We start from the raw sequence: 14208 nt of genomic DNA on the forward strand, positions 1-14208 counted from the left end.
TGTTTCTCAGAGGCCTTCTCTAGGAAGGAGGTACTTCATTATTAAAATCAGGATGCTACTACCTTAAACAGAAAGTGGACAGAAGTGTATTTAATCTTAAAATAAGATGTAATTGTAGTGACCAGAGGAGAAATTGGGCAAATTTTGTAAAGTAAATCAGATTTAAACTCAGGTGAATTATCTTAATATAAACTGTGTATTGTGAATGACTGTGAGTTCAATGCAGGAGTCATAGGTAAAATATTTTCTGCTCTACTTACAGATGGGAAAGTGGATTACCTTAATTGTTCTTTATGTATCTGAATTTTGAAGTAGAAGCTGTAGCTGTTTGCTTTAAAAGCAATACTAAGGAAGCTTTTATAGCTTATCTCCAGCTAGTCTTAAAGATTAGAGTTTTTTAGTGGCTGTAGTGTGGTCATCTCTAACAATTTTGTAGCTTGTATATTTTTAAGTTATTCTTCTGTCTCTCTGCAACTCACCCATGCTCAAGTGACTGTGCTTGCCTGGGTAGTATCTGTGTACACATCTTGATCGCTGTGTGTGGACTGGAGAGCTTCTTGTGCCTGCTTTGGGCTGTTTGATACTGTGTATGAAAGGCAGCAGCACTGATACGCTGTTTCTGTTGTTGGTTGTTTTTTCCACTGGTTTAGGTGATCAGCCCTGGCAGTGCACCAGCATTAGCTCATACTCACTGATCAGTGAGATCTGCTTGTGCTTTTGGACATTGAAGTCTGCCTGTTCTTCTTTGGTATTATTGGGGTGCCTGTGAGGCATTGTCCATCTCTGCGTGTGCTGTGTGCTTCCTGCTGCCCATTCTCAGCCCTTACAGAACAGGCTGGCAGCAAATCAGCGGTCAGAGGCACAGCTTCCTGCAGTGGCCGTTTCAGTGCTGTGGCCCACTTCCCTCCTTGCTGAGGCCTCAAGGTGCATATACTATTCTTACTGGCTTTTGAGTTCCGTTGGGCCCTATCTTTGTTACCTCGTGGTAGGGAGACTTTATTTACAGCTGTTTTCCTGATAATGAAAATTAAGACAGGAAAAATCGGAGGTAAAACGTTTGTGATTTTGCCTTTCCCTCAGGAACCCTGGGGAGCTACCTCTCTTGGATCTGCTGGGAAAGAATTCCGGGTGCTCAGTTATTTCAAATGTCAACACCCTTGAAATGAGAAGTAGCTGTTAAGATTGGGCTGTTTGTGCTATAGTTAGAGGAATCCTCCTTGACAGCAGAAGGACCTTCGATGGGGAAGTGTTGGTTGGGCAGTACAGGTTTGGTTGCTGTAAGCGCGGTGAGTCTCAGTGCTGTCAGTCATCAGCTACAGTTTGTGAGTCCCACCACAAAACATGCGTGTGCTGCTGCAGTGCTGTCGGCCATGTGGCAGGGCTCTGAGTGCAGTGGTTACTAAGGGGAATTAAGGTCCTGCAGAACTGCAGCAGGCTGTGGTAGCCAGCCCGTCGGTCCTTCTGCAGTTTGCTTGTTGGTGAAACCTGTGGCACCTGCCTCTCAGCTGGACAGTATCCTGACTGTGGTGGTCTGTTTTCTCTAGTCCCTCCTCTTTCCCTCTGTGCCAGATATAGATAAGGATAACCTCGCTTTTTTCCCAGTGTACTCTAAGAGCTCTCTGTGAGCCAAAAAAGTACTTATATTCAAGAATACTTGTATTGGAGCTTTTTCAAAGGAGTGGATCATCTCCAGGTAGGCAGTATAGGATTGCCATTTTATGCAGCTGTCTGAAGCGCTTGGCCTAATGTAAGGCATTGCTGTGCCAAAGCTGCAGCAGCACAGCATGGGCTGTGCCTGCTGGATTGCTGTGTCCAGCTTGGTCCTGTGGTGCAGAGATGCTGTGCAGTTGAATAAGAAATGATGAAAACTGTTCCACTGAGAACAGTTTTTGCTAGTGTTATGCCAATTGCAGTTTTCAGAAGATAAGAGGATTGTTGCAATGGTGAGATGAGTTTGCAGGGTGGCTGGGTCATTATATTGAAAAATTGCTTGCTGTGGAAGATATGTTAGGCTGGACTGGCTTTCACCAACCAAATTGCACAGGCTTACTGAGATGTCTGTTTTAGTGCTAATCCTAATGCTCGGTAGCATTAAGCTGCATAGACCTTCTTCCCCTTTTCTGAAAGGTGTTTTTGCTCATCATCCATGGAAGGTATATTTTGTGAGTTTTTAACCGTGCTTGCTATTGAGCCTCCTGTTACATCTAGTAGGGCTTCACTGCTGTTTGAAAAAAAATTCTTTTGCTTCTGTAGGCACAGGAATTGTCTCTTTATAAACTTGATTTTTTTTATTATCATTATTTGGAGAGGGGGAGGGAAGTGTGACATAATTGAGAAAGGAATGTAGCTTTTCAGTAACATGGCAGAAAGGTTGTAGTTTTATGTGGTAATCAGGAAATGGTCATGTGGCTTGCAGAAGGAGCTTGGAGACTTGTCTTTTGCTGGCTTATATTGCCTATAAAGACTTGGCAGAGATGTCTTTCCCTACTCTCTGCCTTTGTATTTCAGACAGATGGCTTTGCAGCAGAGGCTGGGGAACTAAGATTCAAAAAAGCTGCTGCAGGTGAACCAAGTTAGGAGAGGAGTCCTAGGCAGTATGTGAGGACACGTATCTCTTTCCAAATTAATTCTAGTGATGGATTCATGAGTTTTGTCTTGATATGAGAGTCTTGTGCTATAAAGCTGTATTCTCCTTGTCTTCACTGGTAGTAAACCAGTTTTGCAGAGATGCTGTATTTTGATCCATTCTTGTTTTGTACAGCTTCAATAACTTTCAGTCTCTTCCAAATGTCCTGTAGTCTGGTACCTCCAACTAGGAAGTGAAAAGCTTCCTTATGAAGTTCTTTTGAAGATTTGTAAGCAAAACTGAAAAAAAAATTAGTTAATCTGGTATTAATCAACCTATATGAAAGCAAAGAAGGTTATGATTTTAAAATGGGCCAACTAGCCTTAAAATTATACTTAACTTTTTCAAAGGAAAAATGAAGAACTGGTGAGACCCTGTATTGAAAACCTTCCAACACTTAATTTCAGGTACTTTGATAGTTTTTATGAAAAAGGTCAGAAAAACTTTGATTTCTAACCATTTATTCTCTATGCTTCATTCACTGTTCAAGGAACATAAAATAGCTGAGTTTGAAAGCAGTAGCTGAAAATGCAGAACTTCTCTTGCTATGCAACTTTTTCCCCCTCTTAGTTAAATGGCACGTATATACTTACATGGCTTCTTGATAGGTTAGTACCAACATCTGTTATTTGAAAATCACATGTGTCTGAGAGAAAACCACTCGAATTTTGATGTTTCCAACCTAGAATACATATAGATTTCTCTGGATTTGTGTTAAATTCGTGTTTTATTTTGCAGGTTTGTTTTAATGTGGAAGTGGATCTCAGAGCTTAATGCAAAAAAAACAAACAAAGGTATGTGGAATTTTTTTCCCAGATTGCTTGAATCCATTAACACATACTGCTAAGCAGTCAGAAAAGCAGTTAGTCAAAAAATGAATTGTATTGCAACTTGAATCTTGATTGCTGAAATTTAGGTATGCAGTGCTGTGATACCAAAAGAGGAACACTCTTCCCCCAGTAGCTAAACTTATGATAAAAGTTATGGTTGTTTTTTTTCTGCAAACTGTTGTAGTCAAAAAGCTGTTGTGGTGTTCTGTTAGCTGACAAGAATTATGAGTACTTAAGATGGCTTTCACTGTCTACATATTATCTGCCTGGTTTCTAAGTATTGAAAATGTACATTGCATTGTCAAAGGAGTGTCTTAAACTTTCACTTATTTTATTAATAAATAACCATGTGGGAAGTCTGACCAGCTACTAGCACAGTATTTCAATTTATTAATTAAGAAATTCTTTTTTTTTTCCCTGTCCTTTCCTTAGGAAGAAACTCTTTGTGGAGCTATTTGTAAGCGAAACTATATGAAAATCTGTTGTGGAATCTGGATGTCCATTGCCAATTGCAGACTGTCAGTTTAGGAACTTAAGCATTTCTTGGCATGTCCCTCTTACCCCCTCTAATTTTTTGAGACGGAAGGTTTAGTTAAACACAGATTTTGTTTCTTTTCACATTACTTCATGTTCTACAACAGGAATACTTTGATTAATTAATTTATTCTCTATTAAGTTACATTAAACACACCTAAGACCAGTTTGCTTTCATCTGTTTTAGCTTGATTCCTTCACAAGTGTCTTTCGGTAAGATCCCAGATCCAGTAAATTCTCATTACTGTGGAGTCAGGTCTTGATAGTTGGACATGCAGACTTTTGGAAGTAAGATCTGGATTCCCAAGTTCTCCTTGCTGCTGACTAACATACCATCTTAGTATTAGCTCAGTATTTTGAACACGTGAGAGGGAGGTTCTAGTGCATACACAACAAGAGGACAGAAAAAATGGAAACAGTATAATGATGTTTGATTGGTACTGCTACTGCTTGGAGAAGATCTTGAGGTTCTGAAAGAAATAGGCAAACCACCTGTACTTGGCTATGTCTTCTGTCTCCACTCATGAGTGCAGTGACTGCAGCATCTTGAAGACTTCTGACCAATGAATTTAAATCACACAACTTGATGCAGATTTGGCCTTTCATGTAAGCTTCCATCACCTAAAGCAGTAGTTGAAAATGTGATTTAATGATTCACTCAAACGTCTTGTACACTCAACAGGAGTTTAGTTCCTGATGATGGAAAGTGCTTTCTATACAGGTTTTCCTTGGGAATAATGAATTTGGGTTTTTGCTTTGCTAATTGCAAATAGTAAGATATCCTGACTTTAGGGAAATCAAATAACTTATTGCCAGTTAAATGTACACAAGTAAGAAACTATTTAACAACAGTGAATGTATTTTATTAAGATAAATGTCATCTTCGTTGATCAGAACCAGTTTGTTGGTGATGATCAGTGGATGCCACTGAATGTCATTTATTACTCTATAGAGCTATAAAGCAAGTGAGTAAAAGTGGAGTTTAATTTGAAGAAGTCCTTTAGTAATTGGGAAATACAGCATGCTTTAGGATGTCTCTACATCAGCAGGAGGTACAATCTTAGAATTTGTGATACTACTAAAATATGTGCAGCAAATGATTATCTGCCAAAAAAAGTAGAAAGCATGATAAATTGCTGCATACCTCTCAGAGCATGCTGGAGAGAGAAAAACTACTACTTTCTTTTCATTGTAATGGGAAATGTGGTCAGAATTTTTTCCAAAGTTGAAGAATGTGTCATGTTCTAAGATATATTTCAATAAAATTGAGTTAAACTGTTTTAATGTCTTCTATTAAAAAAAAAAAAGTTGCACTGTAAATCTTGGCTGTGCTGTGCACATTCTCACCTCTGATCTTCAGGAGTGACATCCCAGGAATAGCAGGCACAGCTAACTATCAGCATATGGTTGATGAATTTGAGAAATATTTCTGTCAAAAATAGTCAGATGAACCTGATTTCTAAAACCCTTCCTAGTCTGGTTGTGATCTACATGCTGAGTTTTGAAATACTGTGAGGGTAAACCTCTGTGATTGTGCCATCATAATCACTGGAGATTTGCGTAGGGTTATGACAAACATTATTAGTTTGCTGATCCCTACTGCATTTGTAGTGGAAGAAAGAGTTTTTTAGCTACTGCTCACAAAAGGTGTCTGAACAAAAACACCTAATTGTAGAACTTTTAAATTGAAAGTCACTTTTGGATTTGACTACTAAAAATACATAGTTCTGCTTTGATTAGTTTGAAGTCTTTTTCTTAGTACACCTTCAGTCACTTATTTGATGGCTGGGGAACATTTTTAGTTCTGTGAGATCTACATATGGAGTATCTTTATTTGCATACGGAATCTCACCACCACTTGGTGGCACTACTTGGCTTCAAAAGGACTTTTCTGAACAGATAAACGCCTTGGTTCTGTAGATCTCCAATTTGAAGGAGAGCAGCCTTGTTTTAAATTTTCTAGAAGTTGCTGATGCACTTCAGAAGTGAAGAGGCTTCTTATTTAACCTACTGAAAGGATTTGCTTTTGTATGTCTCCATGGAAAATCTAGCTATCATATATATGTATTTTAAGATAATTTCTCATGATAATAGTACTCTCAGAAGATGTATTATTTAATGTTCCCCAGCTGAATTATCATATTATTTACTTCTACTTAGATTGAATAGTATACTTCAAATGATTTTAAAAGATAACATTAGTTTCATGGTAGCGTGCTTCATAATTTATCTGTTGAAGCAAGTAAGGGAATGACAAAACTTCTTTCTTGCCTTCTGAAATTTTCTCTGCGCTTTTACATTCATTTATTGATTAAAAACTTTAGGAAAGAATTCCCCCATTTGATGAGTTCATGTCCTTACTCTTAGTTCCTGCCTGCCAGTTGTGCCAGTTCAGCTGTAAGTGTGCCAAGCTGTTAAACTAGGTAAGGAAATTGTTAATAAACTGAAAGAAGGGATGTGGAGGAAGGCAGGAGTCATTTAAATTGGCTTTGCTGCTAAGAAAGGCATAATTCCAATATATAACCAAATAATTACAAGACAGTGTATAGCTACATGTGTATAGCTACATGTTGAGACTTTTTTCTCTTCTCTGCAAGCTGAAGTCTTCTGCAATGACAGCAAAGCTTTTGTTTTGTCTTTTTTTTCCCCTTATAAGAAGCCTAGTTGTGGTGCTAGAGCCCTTAAAGAGTGCATGTACTTTCTTTAAGCATGTTCTCTTTTTGAAATTCCTCACTTGTTGTGACTATAGACATAACTGATGGAGAAGTACTTTTCTTACATTTTCTGGAAAGCTGACACTGAGAATCCAGCTTCCTTAGAGCCCCTCTGTGGTATGACAAAAAGGCATCTAAGCAAATTGTGAGCTGGAAGAGGGGTTCATCCTGTGAAAAAGTGATAATTGTGGCAAATTCTAAGTAATAGAAATGTTAATAGAAAATGAATAGAACTTATTTATAAATTTCAGAATAATGAGATTATTTAGTGAGAGAACTCTGGAAAACAGCAACACTGGAAGAGAGGGGTGTCAAAGTACAGTTCTGCTGTATTTTCTGCCCAGCTTGAAAATATGCCCTCCACAAGTGGAAACTCACATGTTCCTATCTGTCCTTCCTATCCCTGGACACCACGGAAGAGTGGGCACCACTGAAGGGAGTCCAGTACTGCCCTATTTGCACTCTACCTTCAGATGTTTGTACGTATGGATGAGATCTGACCCCAAGTCTTTTCTTCTCTATGCTAAGCAGTCCCACTGCTGTCTTCTCTCATATGAGATGCTACAGTCTCTTAATTGTCCCAATGGTCTTTCAGGAGACTCCACAGTAGCTCCAGGTCTCTCTTGTGCTGCAGATCCCAGAACTCCAGATATGGCCTTGCCAGGGCTGAGTTAGAGGAGAGGCATCACCTCCCTCAACCTGCTGGCAGCATTCCTCCAACTGCAGCAGGGAACCCACACTGACCACAGTAATTTATCTGTGCATGTGAAACTGTGGAGGGCAACAGTTCTGTGGTGAAATAGTAAGTATTCTCGCGTCACAGTAAGTCTGTATTTTTAGAAGTTCTGTGTGCACTCCTGCTGTGCTGTTAGGTATTACTTCATCTGTGTCCATCTTGGAAAAATCAGTAGTTTGACTGTAGAAGGGCAGTGTCACTTCAAACTTGTTCATACTTCTGAAAATACAAACTAGACAAAGATGCAGGAATGTGAGGACTTCACTACTTGACTGTCCTGTATGGATAGGGCTGTCAAGTGCTGTGGGGTGTTATGGAAGCCTGTAGGGCTTCCTCCATTCGAGGTTTCCTCCATTCGAGGTTTCCATTCAAGATTCAAAGGCTTGGTTTTGTACAGGCTAGGCATCTTTTGGCAGTATCAAGTTCACTTTGAAAAGTGTCTGCCAATGAGATCATCTTAAATCATCTTAAAGAGCTGCAGTAGCTCTTAAAGCTAGAAGAATATTTTCGAAAGTTCTACATTTGATTCTTTTGACACTTAAATTGTATTTCCATTTATTTTATTGATTTCAGTATTGGATTTTAGTGGGATGTACTCCATTGCTACAAATTGGTATATTTTCCCAAGAAAATCAATATTGGAGAAATAAGATTAAGAATGGTTGGTGGCAGTAATAGCATTCTGAATTGTAAGACAGTCTTGCTTTGGTTGTGAACTGTTGTCTTGCAGATGTGAGATGTTTCAGTATCACTCTTACACATTCTAGACCAAAAATCATGTTTATAAAACTGACATTTTTTCTAACTATCTGACACATGGCTTTCAAAGAAGCTTTTTTGTTAACTACAAATTTCCAGGTACATAAACTTTTAGAAAATAAGTGTGCTTCAAGTTTGACGTTCCTGAATATGATCTTACTGGGAAGACAGACTTTTTTTTTGTAAGTTGGTAGACCAGTAGAAATGCTGTCTTGCTTTTCCTGGAAGATCTGAACTTAATCATTTGTTTAGACAGAAAAAAAGTCTTTAGGCTTAAATTCTTAAGGATTTTGTAGACTTGATGTTGTCTTTTTGTTGCTTAGAGAATTCTCAGTCCTAAAACTTCAAATTAGTAAATAAAATACTCCTTACTTTCCAATATTCTGTGTTGGAAATGCTTTGGATTTGTTTTTTGCTTTATTTTGCTTTTTTTTTTTTTTGGAAATACAGGTAAAGTTTGTGGTAAAGCTGTGTAGCTGGTGACTACTAATGGTGAATTTTCCTTTGCTGTGCAATGGCAGTTGCATTTATTGTTTCTTTTTTTCCTCCCCTAATTGTGTTGATCTTCTGCGAGCTTGTGTAATTATAAAAGACTCCTATGTAAGTTTCTCTTTGGTCATCTTTTCATAGAGAAATATGACAACTTGGTGAAAATTTTCCATTTTGGTTTACTTACTTCTTGCTGCCTTTTTAAGGAATTGGGAACAATCTTTGCAGTTTTAAAATTAAAAAATAAATAAAGAAATAAATAAACATTTGTAATATTGTAGTCATTGGGATCCCTGTCCATTGCAGTAACTTCTGTATTTTTCATAGTGTTGCATCAGTGAATTTTCTTACTGCTTTGAAAATCACTCTTAATATGGGAGCCCAAGTAAGTATGAGAGCTTTCTGATGCTGATGCTTGGGCTTTCACATAGCCAGCTGCACATCAGAACTTGTTTAGTTTTCAGTGGAACTGCTCAGACTGTAGTTATGTTACTGACCATACACCTGTGTGTAGAGGTGCGAGAGGGCAGTACTGATGGTGCTGGGCAGCGCGTGCTAAGCAAGCTCGCTGTTCACTGCAGGAGTTAAAAATTCCCAGAAATGTTCAGATGAATTTGTGTATTTCAAAGCTCAGTAAGGCAGTTTATGAGTTAGTAGTCTGTCTGTGCTGTGGAGATCTGAATGTATTTTCAACGGCTGATTTTGCAAACAAGCTTGGCGAAGGCAAAGTGAATCACTGGTTTGTTGCGTGGTCGTCAGGCTTTGTGGTTCTGTTTTCATCTGGGAGGTGGATCAGGAGAGATTTTAATAGATAGAGGAAAACTATTAGTAGGTATTCTTCTGATTTAAAATACCATAATTTTATCATCTTAGAGTATTATTACTGCTAGCACCCCATACTCAGTAGGTGTGAAGTGTGTGCACTGTTATATGGAAGAGGCTAAAGCATTGTGAAATGTTGTCCAGATACCCTCCAAATAAGATGATTTTTTTTCTTCATAAAGGTGTGATAAGGTTATGCTTATACACTTGGCTATTTCGGAAACAAGCTTTTTGGCTTTCTCATCCCCTCCTGTTGATTTATACAATTTATGCAGTTAGCATTTATACAATTTCCTCCTGTTCTGCGTGAGTCTTCGTTTTCCAAACATTTCACTTTTGATGGAAGCTCAGTACTTGTCAGTGGACCACAATCAAATTAGTAAAGGAATAGACTGCATGCTGAGGAAAAACAGGGATCCTCTCTGCCTTAGCCTAGTGCCATAGTGTGCTTAAAGTTCTTTAGTCAGCTGTTGTTTGGAAATCTGTGACTTTGGTTCCATCAGCTGTCATTCCAGAAGGCTTTATTTCAGCAAAGCTTCTGGATAAAAGTGATGATATCTGTTAGTTTTTTTATGTTTTAATAACAAAGTCTTGAAGGAATAACAAATGTTAATGGAATCAGTAAAAGCCTGCAACACCTTTACTTGAATATTTGAATAATCTGAAATACCTTCGTTTTTCATGGATTTGGCTTAAGGAACTGGAATCAACGACTAGTTACTTGGCACAGGACAAGTTCAGTTTTGCCTTTGTTGTAGCACTGTGTAAATAGTGTTTCTTCAGTTAATTTAGCAAGTAAATTCAACCCATTTAGGAGATGACTTAAGTCATTGTGATACTTAATAGTTACTTTGTGCTTTTAGCTCACTGGTTTATATTTATGTATTTGGTGAGAAACTTGATATCAAAACACATAGAGACACTTAATGCTTTTCTCAATCTCAGCCATGTTCTTCCAACTTAATTTTTCACCTGCAGTATCCTTTCCATCTGATATAAATGCTTGTAAAACAGCGTTATTGTAACAGAAATGGAGAAAGCTCTAGCTGTATCTGCTCGTAGACAACAGCGGAATGCACTTAGCATTGCAGTGTAAGCTTTAATGAACTAGTGTTGTGGGAAGGCACTGCAATTTGGTGCGTGACACTGCTATGTAGTAAGGGTTGTCATTATGAAATAGCAGCTTGGAAATGTCATAAACCTACTTGTAATAAATACAATTAATAATGTACATAGAACAATGGAATTAAGTAGATTCCTATCAAAAAGAATTCTTAATGAACAGAAAGTGGACAGCATAGGTTTGATGACAGGAAGGTTGCATCTAATCTGAATTACTGAGTGACCTGGGAAGCTTGCTGAGAGGGATTACCGAATAATTATGTTAATATGCAATTATCACCTCATTTCTTCTGTAGTAACCTCAAGATGTAGTGTAGTAAGGGTGTTATAGCAAGTGCTGATAGTTTGCAAAAATACTGATGTTCAAGATTTTTGTGACTACAAGATTAGCTTAAGGCATTTAAATGATGATCTGTCAGCTTGAAGACAGATCTGACCTTACACTTTTTTAATGCTTAGAGTATCTGGCCACGGGCATTCATATCTGCAGAACTAATTATGATTTGAAACTGATATTTTATGAGTAAAAATAGTATTTAGAAAGTGAAAATGTAAATTTAAAAGTACTTAATTAAATCAGTTGGAATTGGGCTTAGTTGGCAAAATAATTGGTCGTTTTCTACTTTCAAAAATGAAATAATGCCACTGTAATAAACAGTGGATCACCTAAGTCAGGAACAAGACTGTTAATCATGCTTCATTTGTTCTAAGTTTACATAAAATAATTGGATAGAATTTTGAAGTTGCCAAGGTATGAGCCTAGAACTGTGGTGCTTGTGTAGGCTTTTTGTACTCTGCTGTTTTGCACACATCTTCTGTGTGAATGTTCCTAAATAACAAATCAACTGCGTTGCCCTGGTAGTGGATGTGGCAAGCACTATTTGCAATATTAAATCTGAAATTTAATCTCAGTGTTTAAGTTTCAAGTACTCTAAGGATTAATTATCATGTATTTTGACAGAACTAGTACAGCGTGTGTTTTTAATGTGGTGTAGAAAGCTATAAAACTATATGGAAATACGCAAAGATTATTGTATACTCTTTGTTAAATCTTTGTTTCAATGATTGATTTTCTTTTTTTCCAAGTAGTTCAGGGTTATGTAGCATTTCAGTCTGGATATTGTGCTTCCTGAATAGCATGAGTGAAATAATAGTAATGTTCTTCTCAAAAGTAATGGCATTATGTGGCATCATTGTTATTGAGCAAATTCCTATATGTACAGTACTGCATTTTGGCTCCCTGTTATTACAATATTCACAGATCTAAGAATGTCTTATGTTTTTTTTTAAATACACTGTTAAAAATGCTAACTCCTTTTGTTGTCCTGCACACCTAATAGTGAATAGTACCACCCCAATAGCTGGAAAAATGTGATAATTAGCAGAAAATTATTAAAAAGTAACAGCAATATTGTCGATATAGTAAGCCACTAAGGCTTAATTCAAAGCCTGAAATCTGTAGGGACTGCTGTATTACCATAGATGTCTTCTAATCAGATCCATATGGAATAGTTCACAATCTCCATAAATACACAATACAGAAAGGAGTCTCTTTTGAGATTGCACGATGTAATGTTTTGGATATTGCTCATGATAGTCCTGAAGTTTGATGTGGTTGTATGGTGCCTTCTCCTCCTTGTTTTAACTTAGGTTTTAAGAATAATGCACACAGTTTTTGTATATGGAGCAATGATTTTTCTTCGCCCTGTAAACCTGTGAAAAGTTTTCAGGAGCCATTTGATAATGAGGGCTGCAATCTCCGTGTTCTCAGTCAGCCTCCCTGCTGTTTGGGGTGTACCAGTGGGGTTGCTTTAAATGGGAAGCGTCTGTTCTTCCTCTGAACCCCTAACACCACAACAGATGGGTGGAACTTGGAACGTGGAAGGTTTTACCTCAGAGGTGGTAACAGTGAAGCCACTCATTAACACTGAATTTACCACTTTGTTAGCAACATTGCTTCCTGTTGAGAAAAACTAATGTAGGCTCTGAAATTGACTGAGCATGCACTTGTCTACATCTGCAGTGACAAAATGAAGGAAAAGCTGACTTACTGTATTTCTTCTAAACTTTCTTGGAACGTTTTAGAGTCTGCTGCCTAATATTAAATGGAGCCTATACTTTCAGTTATAAAGTCATTCGAACAGTTCTGTGTCTTTGGAGCTTTCCCCTCTTTAATTTGATTTTTTTTTTTTACACTACCGATTTTTTTAGAGCATGTTTGTAGTACCCTTTTCTAACTTGTATTTACATTGTAAAGACTCCTGCTGCGTAGTGCATTATCACCACTTAAGGATGATACTGTGAATATGATGTTATTGGAAGTTCTTGTTGTGTAGAAACTGACTCATCTGAAAAGAGCAAAGAAACTCAGAAATTTACAAAATGAAGACAGATATCTGGAGCATCTAGTTGAACATTAGGACATACAAGTAGTCTAATAAATACAATCATTACATATGCATTGGGCATTTGTTACTGAGCTGATGTGAGTACAGCTGCATTGCTAAATTGAGTAGATCACTAACTGGGTAGCAAAGAAAACACTTTTTGAACTCCTTGTTGTAAAAAGGTTTTTTTCACTTTATTTGTACTACATATACAGTTTATTTTTCTTCAAAATGGTTAAGAAAAAATGCAGTATACTGGGGTTTGTTATTTAGAAACTTTAAGGAGATTAGATTATTTTGTCATTTTGCTGATTTGAAGAGCGCAGAATTTCATGAGGTTCTGGATAGCTTTGAATTACATGGACAGCTGATGTTCATGATGTTGAATTGGAAAAACTAATAGTTCTGAATTCATTTTGGTGTGTGATGTATGAAGATGAAATTGGTGCCCTTTAAACAGCTTATTTTTTATCCTTAGGAAAAAAGGATGTCAAGCGTGGTCTTCCTTGGTTTTGATGAAGGACCACTGCAAGGAGCCATGGACATTTGTTGTGAGTTATAACACCGTGATTTGAAGAGTCTAGGTAATGACTCCATTTAACAGGATTCTTTATTCAAAATGTTGATTAATGTCTGATATTAAGTATGTGATGGCAGACATAAATCCCCTAAAATATGAAAGTACAATTCAAGGGTAAAATAATGTGTTTCCTGTAAAGCAGGTAAATGTTTTCATCTCCTAGGTGGATGTTCTAATGCCTTACACTTACTGTGTTCTCAAGACCCATATGCAGGACACTTCTTTGTACTTAGTAAACATTGGGTAGATTGTTTTGTGTGTAAATGGAATTTGCTTATGGAAAGACATACTTAACACACGTGAAGAATTAATTTGTAATATTCTCTGTCATACACTGAATTCAATGTGGTGATTTCGTTATGTAGATAAATCCTAACTAAATATTTTTTTAACTGCTTATTTTTTTTCCACCTTTAAGAAAATCTGTTTTATTTGTTTGCCATTTTAAATGGGCTCAGAACATCAGCAGGATCTGATCTATGTATTTGTCTTAAAGCGAGGAGAGCACATTTTAAGAACATAATGGGAAAACATTTCATTTCTTCAGTGAATTTGATCCTTTGCTATGTTTGCAGCAGCAATTACATGTCCAAAATTGGCCTAGTGGAT

At 37.3% G+C, this 14208-nt stretch overlaps 1 protein-coding gene and 1 long non-coding RNA gene across 9 annotated transcripts in view; one reads left to right on the forward strand and one right to left on the reverse strand.

Moving 5' to 3' along the window:
• ZNF644 (zinc finger protein 644) overlaps positions 1-14208 on the forward strand; it is a 91003-nt gene that overhangs the window by 17297 nt on the left and 59498 nt on the right. For all 8 annotated transcript variants that reach the window (XR_016469241.1, XR_016469239.1, XR_016469242.1 and 5 more), the window contains exons 2-3: positions 3365-3420; positions 13498-13603. The gene's annotated coding sequence lies outside the window, so the exon portion shown is untranslated. The remainder of the gene's footprint in view (positions 1-3364; positions 3421-13497; positions 13604-14208) is intronic.
• On the reverse strand, positions 2450-7379 carry LOC149916845 (uncharacterized). The gene is made up of 3 exons (XR_016469244.1): positions 7172-7379; positions 4148-4611; positions 2450-2865 (listed from the first exon to the last, which is right to left on the reverse strand). It is a non-coding gene; the product is annotated as an uncharacterized LOC149916845 (long non-coding RNA).

The sequence above is a fragment of the Phasianus colchicus genome, chromosome 9 (assembly GCF_987193195.1).
Source record: "Phasianus colchicus chromosome 9, bPhaCol1.hap1.1, whole genome shotgun sequence".
NCBI classification, from domain to species: Eukaryota; Metazoa; Chordata; class Aves; order Galliformes; family Phasianidae; genus Phasianus; species Phasianus colchicus.